The sequence below is a fragment of the Arvicanthis niloticus genome, unplaced genomic scaffold (assembly GCF_011762505.2).
Source record: "Arvicanthis niloticus isolate mArvNil1 unplaced genomic scaffold, mArvNil1.pat.X pat_scaffold_664_arrow_ctg1, whole genome shotgun sequence".
Lineage (NCBI taxonomy): Eukaryota > Metazoa > Chordata > Mammalia > Rodentia > Muridae > Arvicanthis > Arvicanthis niloticus.
Window position 1 is genome coordinate 1 of NW_023046277.1, and position 26,951 is coordinate 26,951.

Here is a 26,951-nt window from a genome sequence, read left to right on the forward strand (position 1 = left end):
AGGAAGGAAGAAGAGTGGAGATGAAGAGGGAAGGAGGAGGAAAAAAAAAAGAAGGGAGCAGAGGAAGGGTCAAAAGGGAAGGACAGTACAGGCGTCCTCACGGGGACATCGCTTCAGCATCATTCTTCGCCCCCTGAAGCGAGGAAGGAGGAACCTGTCTCTGAGCTGTGCGACCCTCAAGTCGCTGGCTTCTCCAATCTCATCTGTGCTGTGGAACCGCCAGGGGGCGGCGCGACCCTGTTGGTCGCCAAGGGGATTTCCGTGCTTCCTCGTAGAGGCTGTGACCTGTCGCTTCCAATGCCTGGTCCCTGAATGGCCAAGTCCTCTGCTCTCTCCCAGAGGCCTTAGGGTGCAGCTTGGATAAGAGTAGGGAGGCGCCCCTGTCCAGGAATAGGAAGAGCCTTTGACTTTCGCTAATATTGGGCTGGTTTCCCTGGGACCCTGGAGCAGCTTATTGCCCAAAGATTGTGTGTCACAGAGCCTGGGGCTAGCCAGAGTCAGCTCGGCCTGGGTATGGAATTTGGGCCTTCACATCCTGATTGCATATATGGAATCCTGGAAATGTCCCCACAAGAGGGGTCCTTCAACGGGCTGAATAAGGCGCTGACCAGTCCAGCCAAGGTTGCTAAGGATCAATGGCATGAAGCCCAGTTTTAACTCCTTCGGTTCCTGGAAACTGTCTGACCCCCTAATCTCTTGGTCACAGACTTATCACCCCCTTCTTTTCCTCAGCTTGGGGCCTGTCCCTTCCTGGACTGTGAAAAGAACGTGCAGCCAACATCCCTGGCAGCTAGCTGTACCATCCAGAAGAGGCGAGCCTAATGGCAGTAGCACATCAGTGATTCCCAGCTTCTGTTTCTATCACAACTGCTTGATGAGGCTCCTTTAACACAAATAGATTTACTCATATACCTTAACTGTAAGGGGTGTGTATATACCAGCAGGGGTTTCTGGAAACATGTACTTTGTCAGAGCTCCCCCATTTAATTCTGATACATCCCCAAGTGGGTATTACCTAAAGAGAACCATTGCTAATGTGTTGGGTGTTTGTTTGTTTGTTTGTTTATTTTTTCCGTTGAATGTGGTAGCTCAGCACTGGGTATTTGCCCTAGTGAATATGACCATGTCACAAATGTGTAAATGTGGGATATCTGTATCACTGGATAAGCCTTGCTTTATGCTTCTCTTTGTGCATCCTCTCTGGATGTCACTGGATACCCGTTGTCCGGTGTGTCATCAGTGTCAGTCTGTGTTTATTGACAGTGCCTATTGTGTGTGCGCGAGACAGTGTACATGCCTGCCCGGAGTGAGTGTGGGCCCGTGGTATGTTTGTGTCACATTGAGCACATCTCTGTGGGCTCCATGGTGGGGCACAGCCATTGTCTCCATGTCATTGAGAATATGTGCTGGCAAGAGCTTGTGACACAAATGGAACGAAGCCGATCTGCCCCAGAAGCAAAGGCGGCAATGACCTTCTTTTTCCAATTATATCCTGGTCAGAGGTGAGCGACCTCTCCCCAGTGAGGCCTCTGGCTGCTTGCCATGCAAAGCGTGCAGAAGGGCGGAGATTTGAGGAATGCAACCGAGTCACGTGTAAAAACAATCAGCTATCAATGGAGCCAGATCAATGCCCCAGATACCTCTCTCTCTCTCTCTCTCTCTCTCTCTCTCTCACACACACACACACACACACACACACACACACACACACACACACTAATCACATAGTAAGAGAGACCCACATGAACCAATATCACTGGGGGCAAGTAGGAAAGAGTGTTAGCCTGGACAAATGAATGGTGTTAATATGTCAAATGGTAGGCAACTATTACTTTGGTTGGTGGCTCTGTTTTTTTTTTTCTAAGAGGCAAGCTTTATTCAGCAGTAGCGGGAAGTGAAATGCTTGCACTGAGTGCTTTCTATTTTAGGTCCATGGAGTTAAGATTCTAAGTGGGTCACAGAAGGCAGTGTGGGGATTTGGAGGAAACTCTTGTGTCAGGAACAAGAGCAGCAGAGGGCTTGTGTTGAGGGGGCAGCAAAATAATGTCTGTTCCGATGGGGCCAGGGGCAGGTGGAGGCAGAGGGCTTCTGGCTTCCAGGACAACTTGAACTCAGAAGGGGCCAGGGTGAGGGAGCTTCTGAAGGGTGGACCTGGCCCTAACCATATGCTGCAGGCTGACAGGCACAACGGAACCTGAGCTAGAGGAGGAGTGGCCCCTGAGGGTTCCTAAGGATGCTGACTAGTCTATGGAGGGAAATGGAGGTAGGTATTTGGGTTCTCTAAGGACTAACTATAGAAGTCAACACTGGCTCTCATATGGTCTAAGGGAGTCAAAAGAAGAAAAGGTTCCAGAAAGGCTTAAAGACCAGAAGAGACCTGCTGCCTCTGGTTTCACTGAACCTCTGTCTAGGAGTCAGTGTAGCTGAGTCTAGAACCTACATAAGTCAACGTTAAGAACAGTGTAAATACCTATCTTTGTTCTGGGGTATGGCAGGCAGTCCTCTGAGGTCTTGGGTTGTCTTAAAATTCCCTTGGCATTGTTAATGCATGTCTCACTTTGCCATGCCCTATAGGGATGCAGTGATGGGCAAGGATGTAAGTGTTTAGCCTAGTGCACTATAGAAAAATTGAAGCTGTTATAGCACATGACTTTAATCCCAGAACTTGGGAGGCAGAGGTAGGTGGATCTGAATTCAAGGCTAGCCTGGTCTACTTAGTAAGTTCCAAAATAGCTACAGCTATGTAGAAGGGTCCTGTCTCAAAAAGACAAAACAAAACAAACAAACAAAAACAACAAGAAAAAAATTTGAAAGAGCCTCAAAGCTTCTCTCTCTCCTTCTCCCAAACACCACTCCTCTCTCTCTCCCTCCCTCTCTCCTCTGCTTCAGAAAAACATAGTGTTACATAAGACGGAGCTGCCTGGATTCAAATCTCAGCTGTGCCTTTTACCAGCTTGAACCTCTTCCCCTTCATTTGTAGACTAGGGGTCCCTACCTCTTAGAATTAATGGGAACATTTTAGGCAAAGTCTTTAGGATCAGTGCTTGGCCGTCATAAGCACACATTTGGCTCTTCTGATCTCTCTCTCTCTCTCTCTCTCCTCTCTCTCTTCTCTCTCTCTCTCTCTCTCTTTCTCTCTCTCTCTGTCTCTCCCCACCACAATGCCTTTGAAGAGTCCCCTCCTTATGTCAGCAGAAACAAGGTGAACAAGAGTTTGTTCCTTGCCAGGCTAAGATAATAGAAGCCCCTTGAGGCTGGACTATTGATGAAAGCGATCAGAGAAGGGCCTTGCTGAAGGAGGAAGGGAGGGAGCTTGGTGTGGGTGATTAGAGTCTCTAGGCCAAGATGGTTGAGGCTGAATTCAGCATACAGGACAATTTGGTGCCATTAACTTTGTCTCCTCGCTCTTGTATGGCACCCTCTGCTGGAGCCTCTGGTCCCTAGACATCCTAGTGGGCTGTCTGAGGAAATACACCTTCAGTCAGAGAGAACAAACTTTGCCAAGTTTCTCTGGCCTCCCCACTTGACCTCGGCTACAGCAGCCCCCTCTGCTGCCCTTGACAACGCTGGAATTAGCCCTGCTTTCCACCTCTTTGCCTTCTGGCTGGCCACTCTGAAAATGAAGATGACAGGTCACAGGGGTCCTATTCCATAACCTGGGAAAATGAGGAGCCAGAGTATCCCTGAATTAGACCTCCTTGTTTAGGCCGGGCTCCACAACACTCTGGAGAGATCTGTGCAGACTGCTCAGCAAAATGGCCATGTCAGAGCCTCTGGAGACAGAGCACTGGGCTTGCGTTAGAACCTGCTCCTGTCACTCTGTAGCTGACAAAAGCATGGATAAGTCTTTTGACTTTTCTACATCTGGAAAGTGGGAACAATACCGTCACCTAGTTCATGATTTGCTGTGAAGATGAAATATGTCAGTACATTTCATCAAGTGTTTAGTGTCGATCACCAAGTATATCAGAAAATCCTCCAAGAATTTGCTCAAAGAGGAATTTCCTCCTTTGGCAGGACTGGGGTTTTTTAGGGATCGTAGCCACAAAGTATGGGTTACTAAGGGCCTCACATAGTCTCAATTTTTTTCTTGAGCCCTAAAGTACTAAAGGACTGAGTTGATGCCTGAGTCTGACGTTTTGATTTTTTATATCTAGGATGAGCTAGAGGGATGACATGAGGGTGTCCTGATTACAATGCAGGAGAGAAAGGGTTAAGACAGGTGGGGGTCCTGGCATGGGATTGAGTCACCCCTCCCACTCCCATTGATTATTCTCCTCTCCAGGTGTTTTTGTGGCCTTTTTTTCCTTCCCAGGGGGTGTGAGTGGGGGCTGCTGGGTCCACTTCGGGCTTAGTTATTGTTTTAATTTTGGTGCTGGCTCCCTGGTGCCCGGGAGTAGATAATGAAAGAGGAAAAGAGAGGTCAGGGTGGTGCCCAGGCAGCAGATTTCTGCCCGTCAGACTGGGCTAGGGCGAGCAGGGAAGTGGTGGTGGGGGTTAGGTTAATATCAATAAAGCAACTGGAGTCTCAGAAGTGAGGAGCTGCAGAGCCAAGCACAATGGCTTTGTGCTCTGGGAGCCTAAAGGGGCACTTTGCCTGTTCACAGTGAATTCTCAGAATGGGGACAAAAGCTGGATGGGCACAGCTCAGCAGTAGCAAGGAGTGACCATAGAGCAAGGGAGGAGTTGGGCTCAGGCTAGTCACTGACTTTCGGTTCTCCACTGCCCTGCTGAGGTTTCATCCCCGAGTGAAGTGGATTGGAGGGGCGTGGTGCCTTCCTGCATGAAGAAAAAAATAGAAAAAGGAGGCAGGAATATAGAGGGGTTGAGATCACAAGCTTTGGCCATCGGACAGACCCAGGTTCCAGGCTACGTTTTTTTAGTATTTGGCCGCAACTTGAGGCAAGTTATTAAGCCTTTTCAAGAGTCATTTTCTTCTTTCATAAGGTGTCCCTAATAATGACGCTGACCTCACATTGTCACTGACCTTGTCTCTGCACAGGACCTCGTGCTCTGCGAGCATATACAGCTATCCCTACTAAGCCTGTTTTCCTCAGCTGTGAAATGGGGCTATCAGTTGTAACTTCCCCATAGGGGTCTTAGGGGGAACAAATTAGATAAAGCCTGTAACATGCTTAGCCCAATGCCTGGTACATAAATAAGCCCTCAACACATGTTAGCTGTAGTTATTATATTATTTTTATCTTTATTGTTCCCTGCTGTCTTGGAACTGGTGATTTAGTTGAGGAGACTGAGGCCAGGCCACTCCCTCCTTGGCCATCGAAAGTATGTGGTTCCCTCCACAATGGCTTCCTGAAGCCCCAGCCTACCTACACACTTTTAGTTTCTCTTTTAGAGCTGGGTAGACAGACTGACACAATTTCTAAGAAGTTGAGGTGGTGGGGGAATGCTCCTAACTCGTCAAAAGAATGGACCCCTGTGACTCTCTCTGCCACCACTGGCTTGGCTCTCCTTGCCCTGACTCTGGAGTTGGAGTTGACTGGATGGCAGCAGGAAGATACTCAAGTTTCTCTATGGGAGACTTGTGGGTGGGTGGCAGTTAAAGAAAGTGTCTCAGAAACCCTCAACCAAACTCTGTCCATGCCCCCACCTTCAGAACATCGAAGGGGTAAGGGAATGGGGCAGACCGGGGGGGGGGGGGGGGGAAAGGATAGTTAATGGCTCCCACTTGACCTTTCCTCTGCCACCCCCATCCCTACCCCCACCCCCAGCAGGCAGGCAGGCTGAGGGGATGAATGGAGTGGAGGGTGAGATTTTCACATTAATGGCAGCATATGTTGTGTTTATTGACACCGCAGGGTTGGTGCTTGTGGTGGTTGGGGTGGGGTGGGGGGAGCGCCTGGGAGGCCATAGGCAGGAGGGGCAGGGGAAAAAAGGAGGCAGAGAGGAAGGCTGCCTCAGGCAGGGAGGGGGAGAGGACAGCCTGGGGCCTGGGGGGGAGGAGGCAGGAGCAATATTGTAGCAGGAGCACACCAGGTGCTCGCTGTCAGCCTGAACAAAAAGAAGAGTCAGCAACTCTGGGGGGGTGGAGGCGGGGAGCCACCGCCTGCTCCAGCCTTGCAGCCTCTCCCCATTAACCCCTGCTCTGCCACACAGCTATGTGTGGATGGGGGATCTGGGGCTCTCCCCAGGCTCAGGAGCTCCCTCCCTACAAACCCTGGTCTCTTCAGAAACACCAGACGGGTCCTTTCAGTCTTGTGGGAAATGCTGTTTTACCTTTGTGGTCAGCAAAGGCCCGAGTTTTCCCTTGCCTGGAGGAAAAATCTGCCTGACCCTCTGTCTGGTCTGTGCTTTCAGGGATGGAGGGCTTACGCAATCCTTGAGAAGTCAGTAAACCAGACAGACTAGCTGGGGTCAAATGACCTTGAGCATCTGAGGTGGGGCTTGTGTGAAGAAGGTCATATAAGGGGGCGATGAGACCTCTGCTGACCCCCTCCATTCCCCTGCCCTGCTTGGTTGGACTACAGATTCCTGGCCTCCTGGCTAAGCCCTCAAAGGAGGGAAAGGGGGAACATTCTGCTCTCAGTTGAGAGCATGGGCAGGGCCACTCGCTTTTCAGTGGGGGAGAGCTCTGGGGTTCATCTGAGAATACCCAGTTGGTGTAGACAGCAGAATGGGTTCTGGACCCCTTCTGCTGGGAGATCCTGGCTGGGGAGCACAGATGCAGGTGGACATCTTCCCAGCCTCTCTTGTTCTTGCTCTAAGGCCCCCAGAAGGGGAGGCAAGATGCTTAGGGCTCTGTGGACTGGCTGTCAGCAGCAGTGTGTGTTAATAATTTGGGTACTTCCCTAAGTGTGTGTGTATGAGAGAGAGAGAGAGAGAGAGAGAGAGAGAGAGAGAGAGAGAGAGAGAGAGAGAGAGAGGCTGTGCAGCATTGATGAGAAGAAGAGAAAAAGACAGGGCAGACAGGAAGGACAGAAGGACAGGACAGAAAGACTGAAGGACTGAGCTCAAACTCCAGAGAAGCATGAGTTGGGGATTATGGTTCCACTTTTGGCTGCTAGTACTCTCCTGTCAAACCTGACATTCTGGAATCTTCCACGTGGACATTAACTTTCTTGTTGCCTATTCTAGAGTCCGTGCCTGGGTTCCACATATTTGTACAATGGATAGGCCTGCTAGGCGCAGAAGCTGCCCCTTCCATACCCCCATCCTCTGATCCCATCTCTATCCAGCTGTTAGAGTGAATGGCAAGCACAGAGGCCTAAGACTGCTGGGCCTGCAAGGCAGTGGGAACCTTCCTCAATCCGCCCCTCTGGCAGACAGGGCCAACTCGTGACCTGGTCCTTGCAGGCCCTCTTCCGCGTCTCAGCACTGGCTGCCAAAGCCTGGCAGCTCTTAGTCCCGACCCACCTTGGGCTCCGGGCCGGCCCACGCCCCCCTTCCACATCCTCTCGCCCCGCTCCAGCTGCGTGCAGAGCAGTCCCCGGCTCGACTCCAGTTCCTCAATGGCCCTACTCCCCCATTACCCTGATGTCGGCCCCTCTCCCCCTCGGCTTTATCGGCTCTCAGCCGGCTCCGCCAGGGTAATGAGGGCCCTCCTAATTACCATTGCAGAAACTCCACTTACATTAACAGCTCCATCCGAGGAGCTGCAACATCTGCTGTGCGCAGGCAGGCGCCCCTCCCCCGCCCGCGCTCCCCGCCCCTTGCCGCTCCCCTAGTTCCCGGCCCTCTTCTCCACCTTCTCTGGCTCCCTTCTCCAATCCTCTTTTCATTTCTCTTCCCGGGCCCTTCTATTACCCTATGCCAGAATGAGAGCAATAGCAGACACAAGGCCCCAAAGATAATGAAAGATGGAGACACGCACAGAGACTGGACCAGAACTCCAAGAGACCCATAAACTCAGGATCTCAGAACATTCCCAGGAGCAAATAGAAAATGAAAGCAGCAGAGATTGTGAAAGAGTTGGAGCTTGGGAAGGGGCCAATTGCCTGTATGTATGGAGGGCGGGGTTCTGATGTGCACCGGTGTGCAAAGGTATGCGCATGGGAAGCATGTGTGTGCATGCACATATGTCATGTATTTTGTATACTGATGTCTCCAAGCATTATGTATGGAGTACTGTGTGTCTGCCAGTGTATTTTACTTTCTTGTGTCAGTATCTGTGGTCATTCATCTGCATATTTATAATGCATTTACATCATCTTTATGATATTTGTCTACACGAACCTCTGTGCTTGCATTTTACAAATGTGTGGTACTGTGCATATGAATGTACTTGTCTATCATGTAGGCAGTTTTGCACATATATCATTTGAGTGTGACTTGTGCATGCACACAATCCAGGTTCAAAGTCCACTGTGCGCATGTGTGGATTCAGGGTGCCTCTGGGAGCCTTTGCGTCTCTGCATGCATGCCTATGCATGTGTGTATCATCTGTGTAATTATTTGATGAGACTGGGAGCATGTGTGTGTTCCTGCTCCGTGGGGGATGACAGGCAGTTGGGAAGCCGCTGAGCCCATTTTATCTGAGGTTAACAGGGGTCAGGATTCACTCCTGGAAGTCCCCCACCCTTCTCCCCATCCTATACAATTAAGCCTCAGTGTGGTGGAAAGACAGCCAGCAGACATTAAGAAAGGTCAACAGTATTATCAGCTCCTAATCCAATTAGTTACTGTTTATTTGGGAATCCAGCTCCAGGTCAGCTTCTAGAGAGGAGGCCTGGAGAAAGAAAGAGAGAGGGGGGGGTGATGTAATAAGGATGGGCTGAAAGAAACTGGAAAGTGCCAGGACTTTGGGGGCATAGGTCCCCAAAGCACCAGCACATATGGCATGTCCCATTGAGCTGGGCAGCTCTGGGAATTACACAGGCTTGCCAGGTAGCATTGGCATCTTCAGAGGTTGTTGGAGGTATAGAAGAGTCTCCCTCACCATGAGAAGCTTTCTTTCAGCCTCCAAAATAAAGGAAGGTAAAGATATTCAGAGGGGGCTGGACCAGGACTCCAAGAGACAGGCTGCCTCAAGTTGTGGCCGCTTCCCCCAGGATGGGAGAGTCAGAGGAGGAGATGTTGGTAAATGCGCTATTAGCTTTTGAAGCCACTTCATTAATCCTGCCCTCTATTTTATTTTCCCTCTTCTCTTCCCACATACTCTTCCCAGCAAAAGCAGGACCTGTACTCTTCCCAGCAAAAGCAGGACCTGTACTTGAGGACATGCGGAGGCCCTAGGTAAGCCCTATGGGGTTCCCTGGTTTATATTCTACTAAATATAAGAATAAGGGTCTCCTGGCCTTGGGGAAAGAGCAGCTTAGTGGATCTGAAGACCTGGGCTGGAGGGAATCAGCTGGGTGACCTTTGCCCTGCTCCAAACCTCTTCAGCTTCTCAGACATTGAGGTAGGGAAGGGATTAGCAGGAATAAGAAAAATATCAACTGATCTCATAGTTCAGATCCCAGGGAGCCCACCACCATCTTAGAAGTCAGGGCAGGCAGGAACAGGATCACTGCTATGAGAAGCTAAATGACTTTAAGGAAACGGTCAGCTCCTTGAGGAGCCGAGTCCTGACAGCGTGGACCTACTCCTCCATCCAGAGCCCCCACTCCCTGTGGTTTCCAAGCACATTTTCACACACACTTATGCACATAGCACACACTCCTGAATCTGCCTCCTCCTCTGAAGCTCCAGGTCGGAGGTGAGCAGGCTGCAAAGCCATTGGCAGTGGTTTCAGCGCTTTAGAGGAGGTTCCCCTGAGAGTACTCTTCATTCCACCCCCAGAGAGGCACTGGGTATGCCTTAGATCTGTGCCTTAGCTGCTCCTACCCTTAACCCGAATGTGATATTCACCCAGAAAAATTGGGCAGTGGTGGTGCACATCTTTAATCCCAGCACTCAGAAGCTAGAGGCAGGAAGATGTCCAAGTTCGAGGCCAGCCTGGTCTACAAAGTGAATTCCAGGACAGCCAGGCTACACAGAGATACCCTGCCTTGAAATAAGAACAACAAAAAAAGTTATAAATGCCCAGGTCCCACCAGATTAAATCAACTTGGGTCTCTAAGATCAAGCATCTGGAAATGATATATTTTATAAAACTCCAAAAAGGGATGGCTGCGATTAGAAAAATCCTATCAAACTATACAGTGTGCAAAAAGTGAGAGACTTGGGAGCACTCAGGTCTCAGTGGGATGACTTCATTACGTCTCTCTCTTCAGGGTTCTGGGATTTATACAGAAGAAGAGGCAGAAAGTAAGAGCCAGAGGTGATGGGCGATTGCAAAGAAACAATGTATTCCAGACACAACAGGACAGATGTATTCACATAGACTATTATGGCAGGCATAAGGCATATACAGGTTCAAGCCAGACAGGGCCCCAGCACTGAGAGGAGGAAGTGGACTCAGGCTCCTGCTCCTAGCAAGAAGCTAACAGTAACTGACATCTGCTGGTAAAAAAAAAATCAGGTTTGTTTTGTTTTTAGATTAATTTATGGGTCAGAGAATTGGCTCTTTGGTTAAGAGCATCTATTTTATATATATGAGTACATGGTCACTGTCTTCAAACACACCAGAAGAGGGCATCAGACTCCATTACAGATGGTTGTGAGCCACCATGTGGTTGCTGGGAATTGAACTCGGGTCCTCTAGAAGAGCAGTCAGTGGAGCCACCTCTCCAGCCCACTCCCCTTTTTAAATGGAGTCTCATTAGAAATATTAACCATATTCTTGGTGCCAGGAATAGTTGACAAACACGAAATGAACCCAATGGTATTTTTGTAAACCTTTTGTCTTTTTGCTTTATCTGAGCTCCCACCCTCAACCCCGCTGGGTTTTGTGGGAATGTGTCTTTAACATGTGTTTGTGTTGTTCTTATTTGTTTGTTTTAAAGATAAAGTCAAAAGAACATAAGCGTGGGCGGGGATCTGGGAGGATCTGGGAGGATCTGGGCGAGGGGAAAACATGATCCAAATATACTATATGACAATTGTTTAAGTTAAAAAAATTTATTTCTATTCCCAGCCTAACTTAAAAGGTGTGACTTTTTCTCCATCTTTTCTCTTGGCAGCTGCTGGCATGTCCCCCTTGAATTCTAACAAAATTGTCCTTGAGTCCACTTCTAAGTTGTTTTATTGAGACTAAGAACTCAGAAAGGGACCCTAAGTTTCCCAGTAACAAAATGAGAGAGAGAGAGAAAGAGAGAGAGAGAGAGAGAGAGAGAGACTTTGAGGGAGGAGAGTAGGGAGGCTTTGAGCAAAATGGGAGGAAGAACATGACATGGGGTTGGGGCATGGAGGGAGCAAGGAAGAGGATCCAGTGAGAATGACCAAGATGAAATGTGTCCGTAGAGACCCTATGTGGAAGCTCTCTCAGCTGGGCAGTGGTGGTGGCTCACCCCTTTCATCCCAGCACTCAGGACAGGAGGCATGCAGATCTCTGTGAGTTCGAGGCCAGACTCGTCTACAGAGTGAGTTCCAGGACAGCCAATGCTACACAAAGAAACCCTGCCTTGAAAAAGAAACAAACAAACAAAAAACCAAAACAACAACAAAAAGACATAGATTAAGTCAATAAAAGTATACACTTGTGATAAAACCAAAATCCTATGAAGTTGAAGATTAGAGAAGGGAAGATTCTAAGTTTCAGGCCAGTCTGGGCTGCGTAGTTAGATCCTGTGTCAAAACAAACCAAAGGAAAAAAAAAAAAAACCAAAAAACCAACCAACCAACCAAACAAAACACATCCCACACTATTTTAATTTACATTCAGCATAGCACTGGCTGCCTCTCTTTCTTTCACTTAACCATATTTTCTACATCTTACAGATGAGGGAACTAAGGCCTGAATTGATTAAAGGTGGAATTTTTTTCCTTCTTCATTTTTTCCCTCCCTCTCTCCCTTCTTCCTTCCCTCCTTCCTTCCTTGTCAAAGAACAGTTCTGATCTTGGCTTCTATCGCCAGTGGGAACCCCTCCGTGGGTCTGTGCTGATGTAATAGCTCCCTCCTCTGTGATGTCTGCCCCAAGCACAACCGCTTCCCAGGCATCCACTCATCAAACTCAGCAACCCTCTAGCAAGAGCTTCCTCTGGCTCCACAGAGCATCTTGGGAGGAATAAGCAAGACTCTTGCTCCATACTCTATGGCAAGAGAGAGGCAACCCAACACATTTGGGCACAGGAACAGCTGGGTGTTTACATATTGGTTCTGTTACCTATCATCCCTGTCACCTTTTTCAAATCATTAGCCACTGCGAGCCTCACGTATAACATGGAGGTAGTAATGCTTTCTTTTAGCTGGTGTGTGCTTAGCATGAAGAAGGCTCTGGGTTCAATCCCCAGAATGAAAAATAATATTTTTAAAAGATTTAATATGTTCAGAGGGAAAAGAATAAAGAGAAAAATAATACTCTCTAGAGCTGTTGGGACTAAAGACAACGTTCCTGGTGTCGCATCTGATCCAAAGGTGATATGTACTCTCATTATGAAATAGAGAAACCAGCATGGCCCCTGGAATGAATGACTAAGGGGACAGACTGGAAACTAGAGAGCACTGATTGCTGGGAGAGGAAAGTCACTGCAGACCAGTGTTGGGCAGTGCTAAGAGTGAGCACGTGTAGTTGGGCGGTGGTGGCGCACGCCTTTAAGCTAAGCACTTGGGAGACAGAGGCAGGTGGATCTCCGAGTTCAAGGCCAGCCTGGTCTACAGAGTGAGTTCCAGGACAGCGAGAGCTACACAGAGAAACCCTGTCTCGAAAAAACCAAAACCAAAACAAAGAGTGAACACACGTATGTTTTACCCCTAGGCAAATGTGCTCCTGGGAAATGCGAGTTTGTCATCCAGCAAAAGTCCAAGAGTGTTCAAAATAGGAATCATCCAGTCTGGGATAGTCCAGTTTCTCCATCAACAACAAAATGGATGACTACTCCAAAGCAAAGGACAAAGATACAAGAATACAGGTAAGTCTCAGCTGAAGCGTGAAAGCGTTTGTGGAGTGTGGCAGGAGAAGGAACTCAGGCAAATCTAAGATGACACCAGCAAGACCCTCCTTGCACATCAGCTGAAAGGCTTGTGTTTAATTGGGCACCTCAGCACCTACATAAAGGAGGGAAGAAAATGAAGCGAGGGCACGGGAGAGATGACTCAGCTTTAAGAGCACCTGCTGCTCTTCCAGAGGACCTGAGTTCGATTCCCAGCAACCTCATGATGACTCACAACCATCTATAATGGGATCTGATGCCCTCTTCTGGCAGGCAGTTGTACATGCAGATAGAGCACTCCTAAACATAAAATAAATAAACAAGGAGGAGGAGAAGGAGAAGCAGCAGCAGCTAGTGATAGACACATGTCTGGAAGAGCAGCCAAAATAAGTAGACACTGCTATCCAGAAACAGCTCTTTATCCCAGAGTTGGGCAAAGAGACTGTCCCCACAAGCCTGGCTTTGTCTCTTTAGGAGAGATGGAGTCAGGTAGTCATAAGATCTACAGACAGACCTGATATCGTCAGTGAAAAGTCTTCATCCTAGAATAGAAAATAGTGTAGGACAGATTTAGTATTTCATGTGGGACTGGTTTTATGTCATCTCATGGATTCCTGAAATTATTTATATTGAATTTGATTAAGACACAAAGCAAGCTGGCGATAGCGGTGCATACCTTCAATCCCAGCACTCCAGAGGCAGAGGCAGGTGAATCTCTGTGACTCCGAGGCCAGCATGGTCTAAAGAGGGACCACGCAGAGAAGCCCTGTCTCAAAAAACAAAAACAAAAAAAAAACCACAAAGTAAGTCAGTCCTCTGGTTGCAAAACTCAAAATAATCATGGGAAGGTGGCCTGTTTCTTCTTTCAGAATGGTAGAAGTTCCCTCTCCAGTTCCACATCTGTTTGGAATTCCAGATGTCTAATGTTAGGTTGCCATCCAGCTTGTACTATAACCACTCTAGTCCTGAGTTATCACCGTGTTTCCCCGGTGTTCTCCTTTGTGATTTGGGGATTGCAGCATAGAAATGCTGAACTGACAAGAAGCAGACTTGCTTTGGCATCTTTTTCAACAAGTCTTTCAGTAAAGCCAGTCTGGGCTGGACATATAGCTCACACCTGCCTACTATGTGGAAGGTCCAATCCCCAGAATAAAAACAAACAAGAAAAAAATGAATAAAATCTAAAATTTAAAACCCACTAAGTTCTTACTAGGTGATAGTTTTTATATGTTGCAACCAGTGACTACTACAACCTTGCGGGATACATATTATCATCCCAATTATGAAGGCCCCAAGGAGTAGGTTGCTACACAGGTGAGATCTGAACCCCATATGGAGGTCAAATCTTTCTGTTCACCTTCCAGGCCCCTTTATGTGTGAGATACTAGAAATGATACAAGTAGATACAGTTACAGCTAAGGTCCGGGGATTCACATCAGGAGGATGCTCTCCAGTCTGGAATCTTTATTTACTCCACAGGAGGAAATTCTCTAGCCCCGTGGCCCACTTCCCTTCATGGCACATGGGGCCTTCCTTCCTCCAGAGGATATTTACCAGCTGTGTCCGAAAGGCCTGTCTTCGATGGAGCCCCTTAGAAGTGAATGGGAGTCGTGCTTGTACAGTTCATTGATTAATCCAGCTCACGGCTTGGCACATGGTGGCTTCCTGCTGACTTTGCTAAGTGAATGAACATGTGACCAAATGCACACATCACTAACACTCAACACCCTCAAAGATCCAGAACCCATCTTAGGACGTCTCCTCCACTCGCATGCTGCCTCTCTGAATTCTCTATTATTTGCACATAGCAGGGTAGAGTAGAGTCACTTACCTCTGCTAGGGAGCACACATGACACACGCAGAGCTCGTGGACCACTGTGAACAGCTGCGTCTGCTGAACATGGCTGAGAGTACAGATGTGAGTATGTGGATGATGTATGAATGAGTACGTGTGAGCGCCCGCACAGGTTCATGCGTGTTGGTGCGTATGAACAAGCACGTTTGGGTGTCTGAATAAGGATGTAATGCATACCCCCATGCGTGTTCACGTAAACCTGGGGGCTCCACAAACACACCTCACACTATTAAAATATGGATATGTTGGGACTGGAGGGATGGCTCAGCACTTAAGAGACCTGGGGGCTCTTGCAGAGGACCTGGGTTCAATACCCAGCACCTACATGGCAGCTCGCAAACACCTGTAACTCCAGTTCCGGAGGATCCAATGCCCTCTTCTGGCTTCCATGGAGACCAGATACATAGGATTCCTATGCATTCAAGTAGATACTCAGACACATAAATATACACAAAATAAAAAATATAGAAACCACCATGGGGCTCTCTGTTCCAACTCCTCATCTCCAAACCTGCCACCCAGTCCTGATCCTTTTAAAGAAGTTTTCTTGGTCTCCTTATTTTTCTGCAGCCCAGGGAGGTTTGGAAAGAAAAGGGTGGGATGAAAGGAGGGGAAGATTTCTCATTCCAGTCATCTCTGTTTCCATCATCGTGGCCAGTGTTCCAACTTCCCTTTCCTACGCTTCCTCCACATCCAGGAGGAAGTAAAGCCATACCCATCTGTGTCTTTCCCCTGGGAAGAGGGACCCAGGACCCACAGGCCTCAATGGCTTGTTGAGCACTTAAACATGCCACCTCTCTGTCCCTGCTCATAAACTGGTCATTGGGACTCAGTGCTCTTTCTGGTCCCCTTCCTGCTTCTACTCAGGTGCCTCAAGTGGCGCTGTGAAGCCTGCCTTCAGCTGCTGTTCCCAGCTCCCTTTCCTCTCTAGTCAGGGCTTCCCCGGGGACCTGTCCTTAGACATCATTTCTCTGGGGGATCTCAGAGATGATCTGCATCCTTGAGACTTAGCCATCTTTCCAAGGGTGGAGCCCTCTCCTGGGCAAACTCGGTCACTGCCACAGTTTCTGAAAGGTTGTGCGTTCTTCTCCAGGACCTCTCTCTCCCCTGCTGCCTGAGAATCCTGCTAATTGGTCCTCTCAGGGTCTCTCCCCCAGCCCACGGCAGTACATAGACTTCGCTTTTGCACCCCCTCCTCAACTTGCCCTCTGTCAGACTCTGCCCTGGCAGTTTGCCTGCTGCATGCCTTCTGCACCCTTTCTTTAGACAGGCTTCAGAGAAGCCACCCACAGCCTTCAGAGCTCCTGGGGGCTTGTTTTTAGAATATCACCTACTCACATCACAGCTAGGTTTGCTACACCCTTCTGCACTAGGAGATAGGTCCAAATCCTTTAAAGGCTATTGGCCTTTACTGACCCCCCCATCCCCACCAGTCTGTTCCTACCACAACCCCCTGCACTCCCTTAGAGACCCAGACTTTCCACTTGGGGCTCTTCATGCCTCCTTGGCAGCCACAGGGTCTTGGGTCCTTGAGTTAAAGTGTGTTTCCTTCTCCTCACCTGCCTAATCTTCTCCTTCCAGAATCTACTCTGATGCCAGTTCTCAACTCAGAACAAGCTAAACGAGCTCCTAAACCAGTCCCCTGCTACTGAATGGGCTCACAATGCCAGAGATACCTCCCTGAGGATTTAACTACACTTGTACTTTGATGTTGATGAGATTCTTGCTTTTAGTCTCTGGCTCACTAGAGAATTGTGAGCTGAGGAGTCTATTTTTATGCATCATTGAATCAACAGGGCAGTGTCTGCTGTCTCCAGGCCTTTGATAAATATTTGAGGGATGAATGAACAGCAAGATTAGACTGGACAAGGGGGGGGATTTTTACCATAAACCAGGTGCTAGCCGCTCAACATCTGAGTTCTTTCAGCACATTCCTCACCTGCTCAAGAGCTTTCTGTGATGGGATGAAGAGATTACTCAGCAGTTAGGAGTTCCACGGGACCCTAATTTGAGTCCCAGAAGTCATATGGTGGCTCACTCACAACTGTCTGTAACTCCAGTTTCAGGGAATCTGTTGCCCAATTCCAGCCTCCTCAGACACTGCATGCAATGGTGTATATACATAAATTGGGACAAGACACTCATCATACACGTAAAATTTTAAAAACTAGATGAACTTTTGCTGGAAGGTAGTGTAAGTCTGTATTCTCAGCATTCTGGAGGCAGAAGAAAGGAGATCTTTGTGAGTTCCCCTGGACAGCCAGGCCTACACAGAGAAACAATGTTTCAAAACAAAATAAGACTACTGAGAAACAATGTCTCAAAACAAGGCCAGCCAAGCTTTATTTATTTATTTGTTTATTTATTTATTTACTTACTTACTCATTTTACACTTTACATCTTGTCCACTGTGCCCTCCCACAGTCTTTCTCCCATCTCCCTCCCCTTCTCCTCTGAGTGGCTGGAGCCGTCCTCCCCTCACCCCGGCTCCTAGAGGAGCTTTTAATGAGAGAGAATGAGAGGGTAAGAGGAGGTAAAATGGTCCAAGTATACTATGTGCATGCACGGAAGTGTTGCAAGGAAACACCATCATCAAACCCAAGGCTTTGCTTGTTGTTGAGACAAGGTCTTGCTATGTAACCCAGTCTAACTTGGAACTCTTAGTCCTCCAACCTCAGCCTCCCGAAAGCCAAGATTAAAGGCATGAGCTACTACTGTACATGGCTTAAAAATGTTTTCTTATTGTTGTTATTCTGTTCTGTGTTGTGTTTTGCTTTTCTGAGTCAAGTGTCATGTATTCCAGCCTAGTCTCAAACTTGATATGCCACTGAAGATGACCGTGAATCTCTGATTCTCCTGTCTCTACCTGCTGACGTCTGTGATTACAGATGTGAGTTATGGTGCCTAGTTTATTCATGCCAGGGATTAAACCCAAGGCTTTGCCCATGCATTTTGTTAGCTGAGATTCAGTTCCAGTCTCTTCCCCACTTTTATTCATTACACATTATTATTATTTGTATGTGTGTACATGCATGTGTGAGTGAAGGTGTGTGTGTGTGTGTGTGTGTGTGTGTGTGTGTGTATGTGTGTGTGCCAGCATGCATGTGTGGCGGTCAGAGGACACAGTTAAGAGTCGTTTCTCTCCTTCTGCTGTATTTCCCAGGGGTCAAATGCAGGTCATCAGGCTTGTGCAGAAAATGCTTTAACTTGCTGAACCACCTCATTTTCTAACCTCAGTTTTTCTAAAGAATTTTCTGAGGCTTGGTGTGACCTCACAAATGAAGGCTCAAGTCCTTTTAGATTTTTTTCAGGCTCTCCAAATAGATTTTCTTCCCTTCTTTACCTCCTTTGCCCTGTTTAGGGACATTTTAAAATTGTATTTATTGAGTGCGTGCTTATGCCATGGTTGATTGTGTGAGGCCAGAGAACTTTCAGGGATTGGTTCTTTCTTTCACATGTGGGTCCTAGAGCTTGACCTCAGTTTACCAGGCTTGGTGCCAAGCACCCTTTCCCCATTGAGCTATCTTACCAACTGTTTTGAGACAGGTTTCAAGAAGCTGAGGTTGGACTTGAACTCTCTAAGTAGTTGCAGTTGGCCGAGAACTCCCGATCCTCCTGCCAATCCTCCTGCCTCTACCGATTGAGTGCTGCTGGCTTTGCAGGCTTGTGCCACCACAGCTGGTTTATTCTTTTCTGTGTTTTCTTTTTTGTTTGTTTGTTTAGTTTTTTTGTTTTTGTTTTTCGAGACAGGGTTTCTCTGTATAGCCTTGGCTGTCCTGAAACTCACTCTGTAGACCAGGCTGGCCTTGAACTCAGAAATCCGCCTGCCTCTGCCTCTGCCTCCCAAGTGCTGGGATTAAAGGCTTGCGCCACCACCACCCGGCTGGCTCAGTGTTATAAACACTCGCTGCTTGTGTTGAAGACCCCGGTTCAATTCCCAGCGCCCACATGGAGGCTCACAATGCCTGTAACTCCAGTCTCAGGGGATCTAACATCCTCTTCTGAACTCCAAGGGAAACAGACATGCACATACATGCAAACAAAAATAAAATAAATAAATCTTAAGAACTCAAAATAAAAAAGTCATTTGTGACCTAATGTCATTGTTAATAAAATTAAAAGCAATGAAAGAATTTTGGTGGGGGGCAGAGAGAGGGTCTTACTGTGTATCTTAGACTGGCTTCAGACCTGGAACCTTCTGTCTTCAGCTTAGAAGCTTTGTTATTACAGTTAAGTGCTGGGAATATACCCGTATACCACCATACCCAGCTGGGAATATACCCATATACCACCATACCCAGCTGGGAATATACCCATATACCACCATACCCAGCCGAGACAGTTAAAGTATACAAAGCACAGGGTTGGAGGCACATATGCACTTGGGAGGCTAAATTAGGAGAATTACAAGTTTGAGACTAGCCTGGGGTATATGATCCTGTCTCAAACGAATATTTTTACATAAAATTAAAAAAAAATAAGTATGAACCGGGCATGGCAGGACATGCCTTCAACCCTAGCACTTGGAAGGAAAAGACAGGTAGATCTCTGTGAATTCATGGCTAGCCTGGTCTACAGAGCAAGTTGTAGCCTAGCCAGGGCTACACAGGAAAAGTACATCAAAAGGAAAGCCAGAAGATGGTAAATACTGGATGTAAGATTTCAGTTACTGTTACAGTTTGTATTGTGAATGTGGGATGGAAGATTTCAGTTACTGTTACAGTTTGTATTGTGAATGTGGGATGGAAGATTTCAGTTACTGTTACAGTTTGTATTGTGAATGTGGGATGGAAGATTTCAGTTACTGTTGCAGTTTGTAACACTGTAGCCAAAAGCAATCTCCATGTTAGAAAAGGAATTTATTTCATTTTATACTTTCAGGTCCATCCTGGCAGTGTCTCAAGTCCGGAACCAAAGTAGAGGCCACAGAGGAGTGGTACTTAAAACTGGCTTGCTCTGTGGCTTACTCAGTGTGTTCTTGTACTACCTCCCAAGGACTACCTGCCTAGGGGTAGTACCACCTACAGTGGGCTGGACCTCCCATACCAATCATTAATCAAGAAATTGCCACCATGAATTTGCCTACAGGACAGTCTGATGGAGGAATTTCTCTTTCCAAATGACTCTAGTTTGTGTCAAAATGACAAAGAACTAACCAGGACAGCTACCTTAAAAGCAAGGATACAATGAAAAACTATTTGGTTAGTTATCAGGTACTGTCAGGGTCTGATTTTCCTTTCCTTTCCTTTCCTTTCCTTTCCTTTCCTTTCCTTTCTTTTCTTTTCTTTTCTTTTTTTTTCTTTCTAAGATCTCTCTGTGTAGTCCCGGCTGTCCTGGAACTCAGTGTGTGGACCGGGATGGCCTAGAACTTACAGAGATCTGCCTGCCCCTGTCTCTGGAATGCTAGAATTAAAGATACATGCCACCACATCTGACAATGTCTGAGAATTTTGTATATTGTGTGTGTGTGGGGGGAGACTTCAAATTCATTCGAATTCGTGGTATGGATGTGGAGATCAGAGGTCAACTGACTAGAACTGGTTCTTCTATTGTGTGGATTCCTGGGATCAAGTTTTGACTTCCAGGTTTGATAAGTGCTTTTCCCCACTGAGTCATCTCCCTGGCCCTGAGATTTTATTCTATGTTATTGATTCATAGGAAGCATTTACTGTTTTTATTTAGTTTCAGAGACAAGGTCTCACCGTGTAGCCTGTGCTGAACTTGACCTCAAGATCCTCCTGGGATTATGGGCATTTACTGGGATTACAGGAGTGTGCCACCACTCCGAGTCACAGTCACTATCCTTTTTGAACAACTAAAGAAGAAAACTAACCATATAATAAAATATTTTGTGGAGAACTGGTTTTGAGGCTAAGTAATAGTGGTGTATGTCTTTAATCTTAACACTCAGGACCCTGAGGCAGGAGGATTATGGATTCTAGACCCACCTATCAGAACCCTGTCTCACAAACCCAAAACAAACAGAAAAAGACCTGAAATCCCAATGCAGCGATGTAGAGGCTGAAGGAGCAGGCATTCAAGGCTGTCCTTGACTTCAGCCTGAATCTGAGGCCAGCCTGAGCTTCTTGAGATCCTGTCTTAAAAAGAGTCAGTGATGGAATGTATATGATTCAAGAAATATGACTATTCACTTTCTTGAGCTCAAGATCTAGTGGAAGGAAAGAAAGCAAATGAACAAGGGAAACACTTTCTTACCGTGCAATTTAGGATAACTTAGCCTTACCATCCGGAATCACCTGTCCTACTACTAAAGGCTCAGTCATTCCCCACCCCGCTTCCCCCAACTAGGTACAAAGCTCCAAACTAGAGGCTACAAGCCTGCCAACGATTCTCTAACAGGGGGGAACTTTTGGAGGCACTGACCTGGTTAGATCCTGGCACAGAGACACTCAGCCTGTGTCTTTTGCCCTCTGACTTGCTCTCTTTTTGGTGCCTGGCATAGGGCTGGATATAGGTGACCCTGGAATTTGTGTATCCATTGTTTCATGTTTGAGTTGCCACCCTGGAGCAGGAACCAAGGCAGAATTTTGAACTGAAGACAAAGAGGGGAGACTGGGGTATAGGTCGCTTAGTAAAATGTTCACCTAGCATGTGCAACACCCTGAGTTCAGTCTCCATCATTATATAAACCAGGCACACCAGTGAGCCTCAGGGGTCTGCCTGTCACAGTCTCCCAGAGTTAAAGTTAGAACATGCGCAAGGCATGGTGGCCCATATCTTTAATCCCGGCACTTAGAGGCAGGTGGATTTTTGTGAGTTCAAAACCAGCCTGGTCTACAGAACCAGTTCCACAAAAACCAGGGATACCCAAAGAAAACCTTGTCTCAAAAGACAAAACACACACACACCAAAAAAAAAAAAATTATGAGCACTTGTCACCGCACTTGGTATTTGATATATGTTCTGGGGATGAGAGTCAGGTCCTGGTGTTTGTCAAGGTAAGTACATTACCAACTGAGCCATCGCCCAGCCTCTGAACTGCCTCCTTGACCACAGCACTGAAGTGCTCTTCTGACAAACTTCTCATGAGATTCAGAACTCTCTTTCTTCTCAGAGCCTATTCTGCCAATAACAAGTGTTTGAAGGAGCTATTCAGTCCATGTTAACAATGGTCCCCAAAATACCTCTTCCCAGAGATAATCTTGATGGGGTGTCTCATAGACTTCTTCACTAGCTGCAAGACTGAGATAAAGTTCTCCATGTGCTCTCAAATAAGTAGCTCAAAAACCTTTTTTGTGTGTTTCCTTTTTCTTCTCCTCTGCTTTAATATAACTGAATCACTGAAGGTAGGCTAGGATTTTGTAGTGAGGGTTTTACTAACCCTCAGCTGGGTTTAACTGAGACCCTGTGTGGCACCATGCCAGCTTGGATCAGTTTACTTTTTACTCCTGATAAAGTCCACAGATCCTGGGAAGAAGTGGAAAGGGACCTCACAGGCCAGAATTCGTCCCCATACATCATCCTTGCTGAGCCTAGAAGTTCACTCCTCTCCTGCAGCTGCAGACAGAACCTGTGACAAGGCAGAAGGTAGCCATCTTTTGAGCAGAGCCTGACCCTGGGGTCTCTGGCTCCTTAGAGACAGAGGTAGGGAACAGCAGTGAACACCGGTCCCCATCCCTAAGCCTGGCTTCCATCCAGCTCAGAAATGAGCCCCACCTCCCATTGGACACGGATTGTCTCTAGACACAGCTGACTCCCAGCTGCCATTCTCTCCTCCCCCATGGGCCAGTCAACGATAACCAGAGCGGTCTGACTGGGTCATAGGCTATGGGCCTGCAGTCTGCCTTAGTTCTACCTTATTTTTGAGGTGTCAACTTGATCCCCAAATTTTCCGCTTATTTTCAGAATTTCTTAGCGGTTGAAAATTTTGAGAGCTAGAGAGGTAAAAAGAAAATAAAATCAACCTAGGTGTGGAGACTCGATCTGGAAATCTCAGTAGTTGGAAGTCGAGGCAGGAAAAGGATCATGATTTTGAGCCAGCTAGGGAAGCATAGAAAGACCCTGTCTCATAAATAAGTAAACTGGCAGTCAAGATGGCTGCCTGAGTAAAGGCACTGGCCTCCAGCACTGATGACTTGAGTTAGATCCCTGAAAGATTTCTTCCATGGTGGAAGGAGATTACTATCTCCCTGCAAGTTCTTCTATACGTGTGCAGCATGGACGTGCATACACCAAGTAAACAAACAAACAAACAAACAAACAAAGGCTGGAGAGAGGATTCTGTGGCCAAAAGTGCACACTACTCTTGCAGAGGATCTGAGTTCGGTTCCCAGCATCCATATCTGATGGCTCACAGCTGCTTGGAACTCCAGCTCCAGTGGGATCCAACCACTCTGGCCTCTGTGGGCATCTGCACACATGTGTACATCCGCATACGCACACATGCACACAGAATGCTTTTCACGATAAGTCTTTAAGGTAGATCTGGTAATGCACACCTTTAATCCTAGCACTTGGGAGCGGGAGGCAGATGGGTCTCTGTGAGTTCAAGGTCTACAAAACAAGCTCCAGAATACCCAGGGCTGTTACAAAGAGAAATTCTGTCTTGCAAAGGCCAAACAAACAAGCAAACAAATCTTTTAAAACGTTACATAAAAATTTAAAAAGAAAGAACACCACATACAGCTCACTCACTGTCTGTAATTTGCTTGTTGTCTTCTTTTTTAATGTGTGGATTTGGTTTTGCTCCATATATGAGATTTTTAAAGGATGTTTATTTTTATTTTATATGTCTGGGTATTATGAGTATGCCTGCATGCCTCATGCATGCCTAGTGTCCAAGGAGGAGTCAGATCCTTCAGAACTAGAGTTACAGATGGTTGTGAGCTACCGTGTGGGTGCTGGGAATTGAACTCAGGTTCTCTGGAAACATCTAGTGCTCTTCAAAGCCGAGCCATCTCTCCTGACCCAGATTTTTAAAACAGAATCTGTCTGCCAACTGGCCTTGAACTCAAACCTGCCACAAGTCTGAGGGCTATAGGCCCATACCACCAAACCCAGCTTTAAATGGGATCATTTAAAGTACCAACTGTATCAACTGCTTTGCATACTATATTTTTTTAAATGTATCCTGAAAATATTCTTATGTGACTAAAAGCTCCTTAAAGATCTAATTAGTGGGTATGGGTTTCCCTATGATCTACAAAGCTCCCTTCTTTTCAACCACAAAACTCCTGTTTCTGAGGAGGTCTCTAGGGCTGTTATACCTAAGAGACTTAGGATCTGTTTGCAGACAAAGATAGAACCCAGGCCAGATAGAAAGTCATGTTGGGACAGACTCCTTCAGCTCTAGCTCGATCCTGCTGAGTCTGTTTCCCATGCCCAGGCTTGAAAGAGATTCCAGAAGAATCTTGCCTTTGAACAGTCCCCCTCTCAGCCTGGTCTTATGTGGGGTCATTGTCTCCTTCCTTGTCATTGCCCATTTTTCTTGGGAAGTGGACTTGCTAAATTTCTGAGGCTGCTGGAACATCTCCAGCTATCCCCACCATTTCCCAGATTCCCTTTGGCTCTTGGTACCCTTTCTGGGAAAAGTGGGGTGTGAAAAATGGAACCAGAAAATGAACAGTGACTTGGAGTCAGGTTGTTGTTGGTTTTGATTTTTATGATTTATTATTTTTAAATTTTGTATATGTGCTTTGCCTACATGTATGTCTGGGTACTACCTTCATGCCTAGTGCCCTCAGAGTCCAGAAGAAGGAGTCAGATGCCCTAGAACTGGACTTACTGATGGTTGTAAGCCATCATGTGGGTGCGGGCACTTGAACCTGGGTCCTCTGGAAGAGCAGACAATGCTCTTAACCACTGAACAGACTCTCTAGCCCCTGAACCAATGTTTGATATGTAGTGGTCTTCATTTTTCTTATTGTTACTGTTTTGGTTTTGTTATTGTTTTCTTGAGACAGAGTTTCTCTGTGTAACTCATTCTAGACCAGGCTGGCCTTAAATTCAGAGATCTACTTGCTTCTGCCTCTTGAATGCTGGGATTAAAAATGTGTACCACAATTCCTTAGCTTGATGTATAGACTTTTAAGAGCCTTTTGCACATGGGAAGCTGGTATAAGGCTCAGAATGGACCCTTTGATGACACCTGGGAGAAGAGGACTGGCCAGGACCCAGGAGGAGCTGGCCTTTATCTGACTCTTCCCCTCCCTTGTGAAGAACTTCTGTCACAGGCTCCCAGCTCCTTGTCCTGACTGTTCACCTCCACATACCCAAAGCATTTCCCAAGATCATCTCCATTGTTGTAGCCCACTGGTACACCTGGACAGACACAGGACCGTGCAAATTCCTTATTTCCTTATAAAGAGTAAGAAATCTTTAGTTAGGCAGTGGTGGCACTCACCTTTAATCCCAGCAGAGGCAGGTAGATCTCTGTGAGTTCGAGGCCAGCCTGGTCTACAGAGCCTCCAGGACAGCCGGGGCTATACAGATCCTGTCTCTAAAACCAAAAACAAACAAGCAAACAAAAAACTAAATTAAAAAATAGAAATCTGTAAGCCCAGACCTTGGTTGGGTGCAGGGCAAGGACAAGTATCCAGCCCCGCCCACCACCCAGTCTGTCCTGACTTCTAGAGAAAGAATGGGGTCAGTGTGAGAAAGTTCCCAGGTTTGCTTCCCAACAAGGCACAGCCGCATGCTTGTGGTGGCTCGCCTTTGCAGTGCTTCAGCAGCACCTGAACACACGCTGTCTCCTCTGACCTGCTCACATCCCTAGCAGGCAAGCAGGACTGTTCCTGAAGTCAGATGGCAATGTCAGACCTAGGTCTTGTAGTCTGTGACCCAACTGCGGCCCTCCATTCCTCTATCTTCAGCTCCCCTGGACCCCAAGAAGCCAAGGTACCCCCTTTCTTGGTTTTCCATGACTGTTTTAATACTGAGGCAACCTCTGCTCTTCCAAACTCAAACACTCCCACTTGCTTCCCCCCAGCACAGACAGACACCACACACACACACACACACACACACACACACACACACACAGAGAGAGAGAGAGAGAGAGAGAGAGAGAGAGAGAGAGAGAGAGAGAGAGAGAGAGAGAGAACTCCTCCTTCCCCCAGCTTCTCTGGAGCATTTGAGCATTTCTGCCTGCCAGTAGCTTCAGTGGCTTGCTGTTGAAAGGAGGGCCAGGAGAGCCTCATTTCCAAACCTCCCGTAATTGATTTCTCTTTGATGAGGATCTTAATCCTTCCTGGCTTGCCCTTCTAGTGTCCCTAGTGTCTTCAGACACCCTGCCCTCCAGCATGTGACCTGGACTTGAAAACACCATTCTGTATTTTAGTCTTGGCAGCCATTACCCATGAGGGCCTTATGCCCTGTGTACCCATCATGAAAGCCCTGCCTCCTTCACGTGTGTGTGTGTGTGTGTGTGTGTGTGTGTGTGTGTGTGTGTGTGCGTGTGCGCGCGAGCGCGGACACTGAGAATCACACACACACACACACACACACACACACACACACACACACACACGTGTGTTCCTTTTGTAGTGAGGCAGTTTTCACTATCTTTTTCCTCCTTGTCAGCGTTTGAGTTAGAGAATGGTGTTCCTGTTAGACAATGGGGAAGCAGCAGTTTTAAGGGTGGATTTACATAATTCTGTGCGAGGTGAGGCCTTTCCTGCCAAATCTATCAAGGGCTCGTTGAGAGTTAAGGGGAGGGTTGGAGGTCAGCTGCCTTTCTTCACGAAGCCTTGGGACAAGCTGAGGGAGACAGGCTTGCCTGACCATCCTGACCCCATAGCTACGGAAGCAGACAAGAGGAGCTAATCCTTCACTGATACCGCGCCCACGACGACGAGAGCAACAGAGACCCGGACCCACTTGGGCCAAGCACTTCTGGCCCCAGCCTCTCCTCCGGGGCAGAGCTGGATCAGAACACGAGCCTGAGCCCTTCTTTCTTGTCTCCCTTCATCTTCCCAGCGCTGGGGGATGGAAGGGAGAAATTGGCTGGGTGCAATGCAGTGTTTCTGGGGACTGGGGGGGGGGGGGGGGGGGGGGATGGGGCAGGGGAGTCCATTCAAATTGACAAAAATAGAACATCAGCCCCATATCATTTTTCTCAAAACAAGATTTATTGAAGTTCTGTCGGTGAAAACCGCTGCTGTGTGGAACGCTTAACTTATAGATTAGATTACTCAATCGTGCCTTA

At 47.3% G+C, this 26,951-nt stretch overlaps 1 long non-coding RNA gene across 4 annotated transcripts; it reads left to right on the plus strand.

Moving 5' to 3' along the window:
• Nucleotides 1-1,967: 1,967 nt before the first annotated feature.
• Nucleotides 1,968-20,213, plus strand: LOC117702300 (uncharacterized). 4 transcript variants are annotated; one of them, XR_004606001.2, is made up of 6 exons: nucleotides 1,968-2,263; nucleotides 9,125-9,192; nucleotides 12,756-12,909; nucleotides 14,410-14,848; nucleotides 17,589-17,675; nucleotides 19,667-20,213. It is a non-coding gene; the product is annotated as an uncharacterized LOC117702300 (long non-coding RNA). The 4 variants fall into 4 exon arrangements; XR_004606000.2 differs by lacking the exon at nucleotides 17,589-17,675 and having other exon boundaries at nucleotides 1,969-2,263; XR_004605999.2 differs by lacking the exons at nucleotides 14,410-14,848; nucleotides 17,589-17,675 and having other exon boundaries at nucleotides 1,974-2,263.
• Nucleotides 20,214-26,951: the final 6,738 nt, after the last annotated feature.